Source organism: Rousettus aegyptiacus, unplaced genomic scaffold, assembly GCF_014176215.1.
Source record: "Rousettus aegyptiacus isolate mRouAeg1 unplaced genomic scaffold, mRouAeg1.p scaffold_m13_p_4, whole genome shotgun sequence".
In the NCBI taxonomy this organism is placed as follows: domain Eukaryota; kingdom Metazoa; phylum Chordata; class Mammalia; order Chiroptera; family Pteropodidae; genus Rousettus; species Rousettus aegyptiacus.
This window is the reverse complement of record NW_023416307.1, coordinates 106,401,001-106,415,246: the sequence shown is the minus strand read 5'-3', so window position 1 is coordinate 106,415,246 and position 14,246 is coordinate 106,401,001. Positions and strand designations below refer to the sequence as shown.

The following is a 14,246-nucleotide window of genomic DNA, read 5'->3' as shown; positions in this document are numbered from 1 at the left end:
GACACAAAGATATAGCACAAAGAGCTAGACCACAACTTTCAAAGTGAAGAGTAATTGTGGGCATTCTTAGGAGAATGTCTTATTCTGAGGAGATAGATGCTGAAATATATACAGGTAAAGGATGATGTTTCCAATTTATTCTCAGATGGCGCAGCAATAATAATAAAAATATGTGTGAATGTGGGTGGGGTTAGAGAGAGAGAACTAGCAGAACAAATGTGGCAAAATATCAACAATAGAGAAATCTAAAAGGGTGTATGGAGATTCATATTATTCTTGTAACTTCTATATAACATTACAGCTTTTCAAAATAAGTGTTAAAACAAACAAAAGTGATAAGCACTTTGACTTTGTTGTTAGGTTGTTTATTAGTAGAAAACCTACCATGTGCCAGGCACTGTGCTACAGAGAATTACTATTAATGAGAAGTCAGGGACAGCCTCCTTAAGGAAGCTGTACCCGAAGGTTGCTGAGTAGGAGGTTGTTAGGCAAAAAAAGAAGGAAGAAGTGTTTTCAATGGGTAAGCAAAGGCATGGATGTGGGTGTCATCAAAAATATTGAGAGGAGTCTAAAATGGTGACAAGATGGCAGCTGGAGAATTATACATCAACCTACGTAACGGAGTTTTGACTTTATTACAAACATGTTCACAGGCCAGTGAGGGATCTGCCTACCAAACATCCAGCTAGCTAATTCAGCATCATGATGAGTAGACAGAGGGAGCCCTCAAAGGAGAAGAACTTGGCCATTGATGGTGTCTCCATGGCAACACTACTACCTGCCTCACTGCATTTCTAACAAAGGCTGTGCGTACCTAGAGAAGCTCTGATATCCTTAGCTGCTTACCAGACCTACTGACCTGTTAAGAATAAATCAAGATAGAACGGTTACTCCTTGTGGATGGATTCTTCTATTTCACTTTGTCCACAGGCTAACCGTAATTTTACGGCATGTACATTTTTACTTCATTGGATATTTAGAAGAGCAAGATGCTAGAGCTCTTCCTGTGCAGATGAGTCCTTTAGGGCAGTGGTTTCTGATTGAATGACTACAACAATTCTAACACTCCTCACCTCTGAACTTCAAGATAAGAACTGGAAGAAGCTACAAGATATCTTTGCTTGCCTTTCTCTTCCAGGCCATCTGCTGAAGTACTTGTTTAGTCTCCACCTGCCATATGGCAAAAGTTGGCTAACTTCATAGAGAAAAGATCTGAGATATTAAATATCCCCTAAGTACTGAAAGGCAGTATATAGTACAGTGGATTAAGACCCTGGATTCTAGGAGTAAGAGGCAGGGTGGAAAAGGTGAAAAGATGAAGAAGAACAAATTAGTAGTTACAAAACAGTCACAGGGATGTAGGGTACAGTATAGGGAATATAGTCAATATTATTGTAATGGCTATATGCAGTGCCAGATGAGTACTAATCAGGGAGATCACTCCATAAATTACATAAATGTCTAACCATTGTACTGTATATCTGAAACTATCAATAATAAAAAAAAAAGACCTTAGATTTTGGAGGCACAGTGACTTGGGTCTGAATTCTAACTCACTTCACTGAGTTGCTGTTAGAATTAAACAATACATATAGCGTGCTGGGCATAGTGTCAGTTTGCTGAGCCCTTTGCTACGTGCTGGGAGATAAAGTAAAACAAATAAGCAAATAAAAGTTGTCATGGTTCTTGCTTTCTAGGAGTCAATCTAGACCCTAGTAATGTATTCTAGTTAGGACGGAAACAGATCAATGGAAAACAGATGGGTGTTGAACAAGTCATTTTTATGTCTTTATGGAACACTTAGTAGATACTTAAAGGTGTGCTGGACTGATAAGGTAATTTGATTACCATCCTTACCAATGGATTGTTTAACTTCTACCACGCTTTTAATATTTCAAGGTCACACAAGTAACTTTTTTTTCCTTACCAACATACAATAAGATAGACAGGTTGAATATTAATAACCCCTGCAACTAATCAAGCACTAAAGCTTACCACACACTTTTCATTCCGATGACTCTTTGAATCGCTAAAATTCTCTATAAGGTTAGTCAGAAGAGCGCGAGTTAATATTGTCATTTTGTAGATGAAGAAGGTGAAGCTCTGAGAAGCCCCGTGCTATGGTCGCTACTAAGTGTTGAGTGTCTAGAACTCCAACCTGCTTTATTTCCCTGCCCTGAGACAAGAGAAAAAGTCAGTTTGGCTCCATTTCTAGGGTATGATTTTCTCAACTGTTCCTTTGAAGAAAATGCTTCCTGAATGTATGCCGGGTTCCGTGCAAAGACTTTCCATGTATTCTTTATTTAATCCTCAAAGCACAGTCCGAGATGGAAATTATTATTATCTTCATTTTGCAGATGGGAAAACCAAGGCTCACAGAGTTTCTGGAACTTATCCAAGCTCCCACAGCTAGGAGATGATAAAAATGAAAATGCAAACCTAGATCTGCTGGACTCCGGGGCTCTTCACCAAACACCTGAATGCCTTTTTAAGGCCCCTTCAAACTGACTGCACTGGTCCCTTAATCCATGTAAAACAAGTTGTGCTTTTCTCCCTGTTCACATAGAGGCCCCCAAATCACTGGCAAGTCATAGGAAATTCTTAAGTGGCTGCTTATTAATAACATTTTCAGTTTATATTAGGCCGCCTTTCATCCAGAGGAACTTAGCCAGCTTCAGACACAGAGAACCACTGAAATCCAGCCATTTCTGGTGTGGACGCCAGCCAGCTGGCAAGAGCATCCCTCAGGGGCTTGGCTTGTGGGGATTCTGGCAATGGTCACACCCTTCAAAACTTGACAGGGGCCCTTTACTATCCGTGCTGAACGGCTCAAGGCAAAAACTTCCCAGAAATCCGTGTTCCTCAGTGAATGAGGCCAAAGGCTCAAGATGACCCCAGTGGACTTGGGAAACAAGAGCATCAAGAAATTGGGTGTTTACCAAAAAATTGATGCTAGAAGTAAAGCCCCTAAATTCAGATTGATTTAGACACAACAGGGAAAGACATTATTTTTTCAGGAGAGACCTGGCTCCAGTCAAGTCCAAGGAAAAAAACAAGTTTCTCAGGGTTTCCCATAGGGGAGACAAGCTAAAAAGGCAGATATTGACTTCCCTTCTTCAAGCTGGAAGTGTAGAAAGGTTTTTCAGTTTTGTTATGAGCCACAACTAGTTTCCTCATTCTGCATTAGTGAGAGGATAAAGAGAAGTACATAGAAAGAAAATAACATTTCCTGGTTTCACGTTTTATTGGAAAAAAACTCTTGATGAATTGAAATCACATGGTCTACAGGAGTAAGTTTTTGAAAATATTCAAAATTTATTATATTTAGATTTGAAAAAGGGATGGTTGAAGGATATATGCCTCCTAGATATAACCCCTTGCTCCAAAGCCTGTTTGGATGTAGCAATGACCTCGTACTTTTGATATAGCTGATATAATGAACAACAGTCCAGACTATGGACTTCCTTGTGTATGACATAAGTCTTAGTCATTTATTCATTACCTCTTCTCATCACTGTACCTTTACTCTCCTAGTCTACTTCACCATGACTTCCTGCCTGGGCTGAAGCACCAGCCTACTTCTAATTCCCTGCTTTTGATCCTGCCCTTTTAGAATCGATTCTCTACCAGCTGTCTGTTTTTTTAAAAACTTGTGACAACACTCAACAATCCTGCTCAAAATGTTCCATTGACATCCCACTGCAATTAGAATGAAGTATATACTCCTTAACCCTGGTCTATGAGATCCAGTACAGGCTGGCCCCTTCCTCTCTGTCCAACTTCATTTTGTCCCATTCCCCATCTTGTCTACCATATTTCAGCCACATTAACCTTGTATTTGTGTTTTGAACTTGCCAAGGCCATCCCTCTCAGGATCTTTGCAGTGGCTGTTCCTCTGCCTGGAATATCTTTCCCTCAGTTCTTTATGAGCTGGCCTACTTTTCATTATTCGTGTCATCACTCAAAGTCACCTCCGCCAAGGATCCTATAAAAATAGGATCACTTCCCCTTCTCATTCACTCTCCATTCTCTTATCCTTGAAAATTTTTTCTTAACATTTTTCACTATCAGACATTATCTTACTTATTGATGTATCTATTATATGTTTTTCCCATGTCAAGGAGCTTATCTTGTACCTAGGACAATAAGGTAGCTTTTTAAAAAGTTAAATCTTGTATGCCTAGTCCAGAATCTAGCTTGGTAGTTCTCAAGCAGTAGGCTATGACTCATTCATGGTCACACAAACAAGATATGATCAACGTAGAAAATTTTTTATATATATATTTTTTGCAATAACTGAAATATATTTTGTTATAATGATACCAAAAATGTAAGTACACCAAAGAAAGATTGCTTTTTCCTGGATTAAATGACAGTATGCAAAAAAGGAAGGTTAAGGCAGTGGAGAACATATTTACTGTTGAGAATGACTGAAAAAAATCATACTATAACTGTAGTAGTATAACTTAATTCTGCTACATGTATTGCAAAATGTCCACTATTTGAAAGAATGCATTGACTATAGAAAGACTGAAACCCCTTGACCTAACTCAAAGTAAAAGTTCAAAACATTGTTAAATTGTTAAAGGAACAAGAAAAAGTATCTGAAATAAGTACACCTGTGGCTTTGGTATCAGAGACCACAGACCTCAACTTACTCATCTATTAAATGGAAGAGAACCAGATAATTCTCTTTCCAGCTCCACAGAGCTTAACATCAGCTTCTGTGTAGTCACAGAGGAAAGTCAAATACAGTGATTAGGTTGCTTTCCACCTATTTATCTTTCCACAGAGGAAAAAGTGTATTTCCACAGTCCCATCTCAACCTAAGGAGATTTTCTGGGATGAGTTTACAATAATCTTCTAGCCATTCTCGCAGTTCTTAACCTTTTGGGTGACTTTATGCATTTAATCTGATGAAAGCTAGGATCTTCACACTTGAAAAATGAACATATACGCATTCACAAAAAATTCTACATTTAATTTCAAAAAAGTTGTCAGTCTTCTATGGTCATTTGGTGCTCATAGATTCCAAGTTAAAAACACCCAGTTTAGAGAACCAATTAAGTGTAAAAGGTCTTCTCTAACATTCCCCATAGGACCAGAGACAGTGCTTTGCCGATGTTCTGTTCCTCACTCTCTGCAACATTCTTTTCAAGAACTCAAAATAGCACATATTAGGATGTTGAGTCTTAGCAATTCAATGGTACAGGATTTAAAACAATTTTTAATTATAGCAAGGGCAAACTACACTGGTGTTTAGGCAGCCAAGCTGGCAATGAAAGGAAGGTAAGTTCAAGCTCTTCTGATCAGTAAAATCCAGTGATTAGGTTGCTTTCCACCTATTTACCTTTCAGAAGCCATTCAAGCAAGAAACCCAGCTCCTGATGTTGAAACGAACGTGTGAATTCTTTGCTTTGCATTTTCTCTCTGCTTCCTAATGAGGCAGGTGTTTCAAAGTGGCCCGACCTGCACAAAAGCAAGGGAGGAGCATGGGGTGGGGGTAGGAAGTTGTTCCAATGCATGGCAAGCTTCTAGTCTTGACAGGCTTTCCAGGAGACTTCTGAGATGATGAACTCAAATGCAAGTAGTAGACTTAAGCAGTAATTTACATGAACTCCTGAATCTTGATAGATAAGCTGTCAGGGGAAGTCTACAGAATTGTTGAGCCATGAGCAACCACCTCATCTGCACTGGACACTCGGACAGTGAATGGCTGGATTGCCCAGAAGATGCCTACAGAAAACATTCATTGTAAAGGAGGTATTCCTCTGGGAGCATCATAGCAAGAAAGCTAGATAAAGACCATACATCACTGGTAATGAAAAGTGAAAGGATCTTTAAGAATAGTAACTATAATAATCAGAAAAACAGGATGGATATATCAGAGAAAGAAAAAAAAAACTATTAAAACCTTAATTAACCAAAAATTCAACTACGATTTTCAATAAGCTTGCCGGTCATCCACTATTATGAGGAAGAATAAAATGTAGAGTAAGTGAAAAATAGAATTTTCTTTCAGCATGCCTAAGTAATTCATAGGTGTTTAATAAGTATTTACTAAATTGAAAAGAGAACCAACTTTTAGGAGTTTGCAAGGGCAGACATGGCACGTTGGTTAAATCTCCTGGGTCAGCTACAACTGATGGGTAGAGGCTGCCTAGAGAGTTGTGCTACGATGGATTTGGAGGTTGTGCTGGGTTTGACAGAGAGTGTGGTAGTAATTATTGAGGTCTACACTGGACAAGGGAAGTTGGGGCCTGGTGATGCAGGTGCCATTTATTTAACACACTAGTACTATGGTCAGGACATGTCTAAGAATAGATTGCAAAAATGGATTCGCATTCAAATAAGAATAATTTTCCCTACTGAAGGTTTTCCCTGCCATTTAAATAGAATCTTCTGGAATAACAAGGAAGAATGAGGGAAGAAAGCAGATATCTGTTTATTTTGCCAGATCACAGGCTGCTGTCTAATGAGATGACAGATATCAAACTCAGATGACACTCATGATCGACCTCTTATGACTTCCAGAACACAAGATCACGGAACCCCTCATTGTTATCTTATTGCCCAAATACAATTTCTACGTATTATAAATGTTTCTTAGTAACTATTTTGTACCCACCAATGTAAAAGAAGTATATGTCTCTCCATTTTAATTTTTATCCAGTCCCAGAGATTTCCCCATTTTGCTTTCTCCTGCCCCCTTAATCTACCACTGGTGGATCTCAGGTAACCTTCCCTATGTCTTCTTTGATTCTAATATATAAAATAAGCTGCAAAACTGCCATCCTCCAGAGCATTTTGCTTCCTTGTAATTGTCGTCAGTTTGGCTCAAATAAACTCATAAAAATTCTCTACAGGTTTGGACATTTCTTATGTTGACAAAGTAGGTTCACTGGGAATTCAGGTTCAGGATAATTATTTACATGGCTGCCATATCCTGAATCACAAGATACACTCAGTTGGGCAACCCTGCTCTTTCCATTAAGGCAGAAAAGTGATTGGATACGTTTTTCAAATTTACAAAAAGAAGACTGAAAACTAATGGGATTTAATTCTAAATAACCAGAAACTCAGTTAACCATAACTTCCCATTCTTCTGAATGTTCTTCTTAGTTAACATTTTTTCCCCTAGTTGAACTATCCAAGGCAACAGAGCAAACACCTGTGTTCTTTAAAGCTTAACAAAACATTTGATTTTAATTTATATAAACTGAAACAACATGTTTTAATTAAAAACAATACAACCTCATTTGGAAAACAGTTACATTTTACAATCTCAGGTGTCCTAAACATTTATAAGTGTATATATCATATAAGTGAATAAATTTATGTATATGTTTATGTAATACACACACATACATACACACACACAGAAGTTCCAAGATCCTTCACATCAACCGTCTCTACAAGTTGTGAAGGCTCCAGAGTTAGATGATGTAAATTTAATCCCACTTACTAGCTGTGTGACCTTGGGCAAGTTATTTAATCTCTCTGTGCTTAATTTCCGTAGAATGCAGATGATAACATAACTCATCATAAGCTCATCATGAGATTAAATAAGATACAGCACATAAAATAGTGAGCACTCTGCCTGTCACATAGTAAGCAGTCATTAAATGTTAGTTATTTATTGTTCTTATTATGCCTCAGAAGGAGAAATTGAGCCACGGAGCAGCTAAGTGCTTTCTTTAAGTTTTACTCAAATAAGGAATAATATAACTAGGACTAGAACCTGAGCCTTCTAAATTTAGTCAAATTTTCTTTCTCATAGAACCACCTCTATGCCTCATTTAAAGGTGGCCGAAAAGAGGGAGCATCAGGATCACCAAAAACCTCGTCAAGAATGCACAATCTGCATTTCAGCAGCATCCCCAGGTGTATGCACATTAAACTGGAGAAGCTTTGGTTTCTAGCACCCTGCAGGATGCATGCATAAATAACACAGCCACAGAGGGCTTCTAAGAGTGAATGAGCAGCACCAACACACTGAGGGATGCATCCACCCCCTCTTCACTAGTCTGAAGCATCCAAAGGTCAGATGTTTTTACAGGAAGCTCTGAGTCATTCTCTGGAGGGCTATTGCTTCTCATATTCCAACACATATTCGCCACATAGAGAGGTCAGGTCCTGACATAAATCCTGACCTTTTAGTTCTATGCCCAAGAGCACCCCACAGTATAAATCACATTCCTTCATTAACAAGGCTGAATTCATTCTTGAAGTTCACACTTATCAAGGTCAGTGCCAAAAGAGAATGTATAGTTCATTTGATTCAGAACCTTCATTTTAGAAATGAAAGAACTGAGGCTCAGAAAGGGGACACAATTCATTCTAGTTAGAACCTGATGTGCATGCATGCAACTGGAGATCGAGAGCCAACAAACTTGGCCCCTCTCTCTAGACTTAATTGGTTTGTCCATGGCCACAAGCTTGGCCCGGCAGAATTTCCCATGTGCCCTCTAGTGTAACAAAGGAGTACTTCCTTTGGCATGCAGCTTTTACTCCTCCTCTCAGTATATCTTACTGACTTTCCAACCAACCTCACCCTTTCATTCCAAAAGCCGTATTCAAAGTTGCAGAAGCCATATATTCTGTCTTATGCCCGACATATTCTCGTGGATGTTTCCAGTTTTACCAACAGATCAACTAAAAGGATTTTAATTCAGCAGCTAAATAATGAGGTACTTCTCTAATGAAGCATCCATAGAGAAGATCTAGAAGGCAAAGAAAAATCATATTCAGAGGATATTATAGTAAAGAGTGTAAGGAGGCCTAGAATTAATGTAGGGAGGAGGCTAGAGAACTAAAATGTTAAATCAAGCTATATTCAGATACTGCAATATGCTGATCAGCGCTATGTCAGACCACAGGAAATCTGCAGAACAAAGGAAGATTTCTGCTGTGATTACTAACAAACCATTTACCTATACAATGAAGGGAAAACAGGAAAACAGAATTTTTAAGTTATGTCCTACACAAAATAAAATCATTCATTCCCTATCAATAACATCGTGGGGAATCTATGGATCGAAGCCTGCGAATTCCCAGCAGGCCTTTCACACTACTTAGTTTTATCTTTCTTTGCTACATACTCTTATCCTTTCACAATGTATGTCCATACTATTAAAAGACAATGAGTAAACAAAGTCTTTAAACTACAATTCATAAGCAACTCAGAATGACATATAAATTGAATCCCCTGAACACTCAGTGTCCTACCCAGCGTCTTTTTCTCTGTCCCTCTCACTGTCTTTTTCTCAGTCTCTCTCAACGTCTTTGGCTCTGTCCCTCTATTGTCTCCGTCCCTCTGAGTCTCTCTCAGGCTCTCTTACTCTTTGTCTGAGAGAAGACCATGCTCTGTCTAGGGAATGTTACCACTTCTTTAATAAACTTTCCTTTTGACTCTAACTCTGGTATGTGTTTGAATTCTTTTTTGAGCTCAGCCAAGAACCCTCTCTTGCTGCAGGCCCATCTGGGGAAATTTGCCTTGTCCTGCATCAGAATGGTAGACATAATTCAGGCTTTGGACTATGATTATCCTGGATTTGAATCTGAGCTTTACTGTCTGTGTAATCTTGACCAAATTACTTAACTTCTAGGAGTCTTGGTTTCTCCATTATTAAATAAAGCTAATAACACCTACTGCATAATTGCTATAAGAATTAATAAGACAAAATATGTAAATCATCTATCATGACACTTAGCACACAGAAGGTGCTCGATATGTTACTAATTTTTCTATACATTTACATAAACACTAACATAAAGACTATCTACAGACACATAGACACTCCACATATACATTTATATATATACTAACAGCTACCGTGAAACCCCTGTGACCACAAAAGTACTGCAGTTTTTCAGTTGAGTTTTGGAACTTCCATGAACGAGTAAGTATCTCTGGGGACTCACGACTGATGAATAAATGTCAAGAAAAGAGCTGGAAAAATGGCATCTTGCCCAACCGAAGTTGAAATGAAATGGTAAGATAAGATTCCTGTTCCAGTTACTTTTAACCCTAGATAGAGCTATATAATATTTATAAGATTTAATTTTATTAAAGAGCCAAGTAGAGGTGGGAGACCTGGGACCAATGTCATTCCTAGTACCATAGGAATGCAAGCAACTCAAATCAGTCATCTGTCAGACAGGTGGGGTGCCAAACTGCCAAAGTTATTGACCTGGGCTCCATCTCTGTCCCACATCCCAAGGGGGTAAATGGTGCCTGTGATCCCTCCTGTGCCCAAGGTGGTTTATACACAGCGGCTCCAATGCCAGGAACGGAAAGGAGGTGGGTATCAGAAATTGCTATTATTTTTTCCTACTCTAGATTCACTCTGTTCTGAGTGAGCATGACTCTGGAAACACTTTCTTAAATGAGACTAGCCCTAACTTCCTCGATGCCTTCACTTGCAACCTGTGATTTTGTGCCCTCTACAGCTTTACATCTCTTCTGTGTCAGCTCTCATAAAAATTGAGTCTTTGGTTTAGCCAACTTGATTTCTACCAACTTTATAGCCAAGTATGTGCTGGAAGTTTACCCTCTACACCCACCAAGGAAAGGCAGGCTCATCATATTGTACTGGAAAATGTACTCTTTTTAATTAAAGCATTTTTTAAAAAATGGCCTACAGTGCTCTGGTGGAAAACATGCCCTGTGGTTAGCCACGAGTAGGGTTTTAGGACTTAAAATGGCGGCATTATGTTTTCTATGTGAAAGATAGGGAGAGGAGAGGAATTTCTAGCCGAAAGAGAATAGAGTTGTGCCTTCGCCCAAAGGAAACCTTCAGCTTTGCACTTCCATGCTGGAGTGGAGATTGCTCTGATAGTCTCCCAACTGCTCTGATTCTGTCTTCCCACTCCCCCCGCTCCTAACTGCTCCATTCAATCTCGCTGTCTCTCTCTTCGTTTCTTTTCTTTTTCTGCCTTGTCCCCAGGGAAATAACAGAACAAGCAAGCCTCTGGGTTTTAGACTCCAAACAAAGAACTGCTCAAACAACAGGCCAGAGGAAAAAGAAAACCAAGTCTCCAAACTCAACAGGCCACGTCCCCAGTGGAAATTTTGGAGATGTATATTGCTAGAAACTCAGTGTGATCTTATGCAACACTTTCTTCCCTGCTTCATTTACACATTTACTTGTGCATGCATGCGCGCACACACATATGGGCGAGGTATAATAAAAACGAAAATGTTTTATTAAAAATATTTACACGTTAGGACAAGAACAAAGTAGCAAATGTCAGTCAAGAGCATCAACTACGAAAACAGATTTTGTCAGTTCCCAGCCCCAAGCTTCTCAGTTTATGACAGTTCACAATCACCCACAGTTACTGATCATAAACAACAATCAAAGAGGGAGAGAATAAAGGTTTTATTGGGCCTTCAAGCACAGCAGAACAATCTTCACCCAAATGCTTCCTTAAATTCCTGAGGGATAGAACATTTTGACTCTTGTGTTTGAAAACAACTGAGGAGAGAGAAGATGATGGATGACTTAGGACTTCTAAGAAAAGAAGTTTCTGCTCATTCAAGGCAGGTGATACAGAGGGGTGGTTAAGGGCCCTTCTCTAACTCATCCTTTGCAATCGATGAGTCATAGAAGCAGCACTAGATGAGGTACCAGGATTTGTCACCAGCTCTGTCATTCAGGGTCAGTTATGTTCCTTCTTTGGTCTTCAGTTCCCTCTGTCAACTGAGGATTATAACTACTACCTCCTGTTGTTCATAGATTGGAATTAAATGGGAAATATGAAAGTCATCAGCACTAGAAGGAACTGAAGTCTGACACCTGGTAGGTACCAAGAATTGGGCAAAGACATTGCAGCCATCATTGCACAGCAATTTCATGAGTCCAGGGGAATTTATTGCCAATTTTCACATGAAGAAACCAAAGTTCAGAGAGGTTAGGCAACTTTCCTAAGACCACATATACAATCAGGAGATAATTATCAAGGCATAAATACTGTACTTCATGCAAAACACAACTTTACTGAAAGCCAGTGACAACCAGGAATGCTCAGTTCCCAATCCCGAGTTTCTTGAGAAAAAATTCTAAGCCAGACTCCTCTGGCTCCTCTAATTCACTTTTAGTTTGTTCTTCAGACCTCTGCATCAGAGTTCACGTGACCTAATTTTAAAAGAAAGGTCTTAGGAGGAAAGGGAGAAACAGCCGTCAAATTATGTGACAGAAGTATGCTCACTGACAGACAGAGGAAGGGCACAAATCTGACAATGACGTATTGAGTCGGGGGATACAAATTAAGGGTGGAGGACCGGGATATGGGCAGGTGGGAAAGAAGAGCCCACTCCTTTCGCTTAACAGTCAACTCACAAACTGAAGTCACCCATATGGTGATATAAATTCAGCCTCATGACTTCTGAGGAGCCAGAGAACAGTTGAAGCACATAGTCATAGGTCTTCCTGGATGGAGAAGAAAATGGTAACCGTCTGCACTAAAAAGGAAGAAGAAAGAAAAGAACTGCCTCTCACATGCAAAGTTGAAACAAAAGAAATGCAAACAGAAATCTAGAAATGCCTGGATTCCAATTTGGATCCTACAGTTTTCTATATGTGAGTTGTCAGCTGCCAAAACAGGAGGCCTTCTTTAAGGATGCTTGAGCTAAATAATTGCATTTTACCATCCAGTCACTTTTAGTTTTGCAAAATACAGGAGCCCCTGTTAATGCACTTTATTCTCTCAACTCAATAAAACAGGGTGGAATGTTTCTTTAAGTGAAAATGGATTTTGACATTATAGACTGGAGATGGCATCTTTTCTGCTAGTAAAACCTCTTTGCAGACAAATGGTTGTGAACATATTGCCTTTACAGTAGATTTATTTTATTTTATTTTATTTTAGTAACAATGCTTATAATCATGATAAAAACGTAAACAACAGCAGCTAATATTTATTGAGCATTTACTATGTGGCTAGCACTCTGCTACATCATCTCATTAAATCCTTACATCTATCACCTCATCTATAGATTCTCTTTCTCTCCCTACTGTAGAAGAATTACTGCTCAGAGAAGAAGCTCTAAGTGTCTTTAGCTCTTTCTGAATCCATAGTCTGAGCCCTTGATAAACATCGTCCCATATTGTCTAACCTCTAAGTTCCCTTCTCATTCCTTGAACTTCCATAAATACATCTTCCTTCCAACATTTCTGTTTTTCTCCCTACATTGCATGGTAAACCTTTACAAACCTGCCATTTCAAACAATGCTGTTTTACTATTTCTGGCTGCCCCACGATTGTTTATAGATGACAGTGCCCAATGGAGCCAATATGTTTTAATATTCACATTAAAAAAGAATTCTCTAGGGGAAAGAGCATTTGCTGGAAAGACACAACCTTTACAAGCATTCAAAGAGGCATTAAAATCCAAATTTCCAAAGTATGGTAATTCTGTCAAAGTTGTGACTTACTCTGGAGTCCATGGGGACATACATCCTGACCCATCTGTAAAAGCCATCAGTAGCCAGTAAGCCCTTTCGGGAGCAGGATTAGAGCAGCCAATTTGGCCTCCAGCAAGGAAGCCAGGCTGTTTCTTTCAGTCTGAGTCTCACTGAGACGATTTAAAACACTCTTCGGGAAAAGATGTTTAGGCAAAGGAAATTGCACCCTTGCAAGCTGCAGCTTTGGTACATGGCAGTCAATGTCTATAGATTCATGGCACACTGAAGCCCTCCCCTGCATGTGGTCATGGATGCACTGACTGGAGGCAGAACTCTCTCGCTGGGGAAATAATCAGTGTTCCTATATTATACAAGAGCGACGCTTGGACCAGTGGATGGCATCGCATCTAATATGGACCACTTACCCTACTGTGATTTGGCTCAGCCTAGGTTATTAATGGTTCATAAAAGTCCTGTTGGACCCCAGCATATTCTAAGACCACATAACAATAATGGGATTAAATATCTGTATTTCATCGCAAGACCTCCATGAGAGATTAGTAATGCTATGATTGGTTTTTGGGAAACCAAGAATGAGGAGAACTATTTACACTCCTCCAAGAAAGCCAATGTGGAGATCACACTGAGTCATGTGTTACCGCAGGGCTGTGCAGTCATATTCCGGATCTCTGTCACCATTTCTCTTCTGAAAGCACTGGCTAAAATTAAACCTAAATAATTTGAGCGCCATTTCTTTACCTGAAAGTCTCAGCCAAGTCTTCATTCCTCAGATCCTCTAATGATTGCTGACAGCCTGAGCTGAAATGACTACTGTGC

The 14,246-nt window shown here is 39.3% G+C and overlaps 1 protein-coding gene across 6 annotated transcripts in view; it reads right to left on the bottom strand.

The window, feature by feature from the left end:
• Positions 1-14,246, bottom strand: part of PRICKLE2 (prickle planar cell polarity protein 2) — a 319,733-nt gene that overhangs the window by 93,447 nt on the left and 212,040 nt on the right. The window lies entirely within an intron of this gene.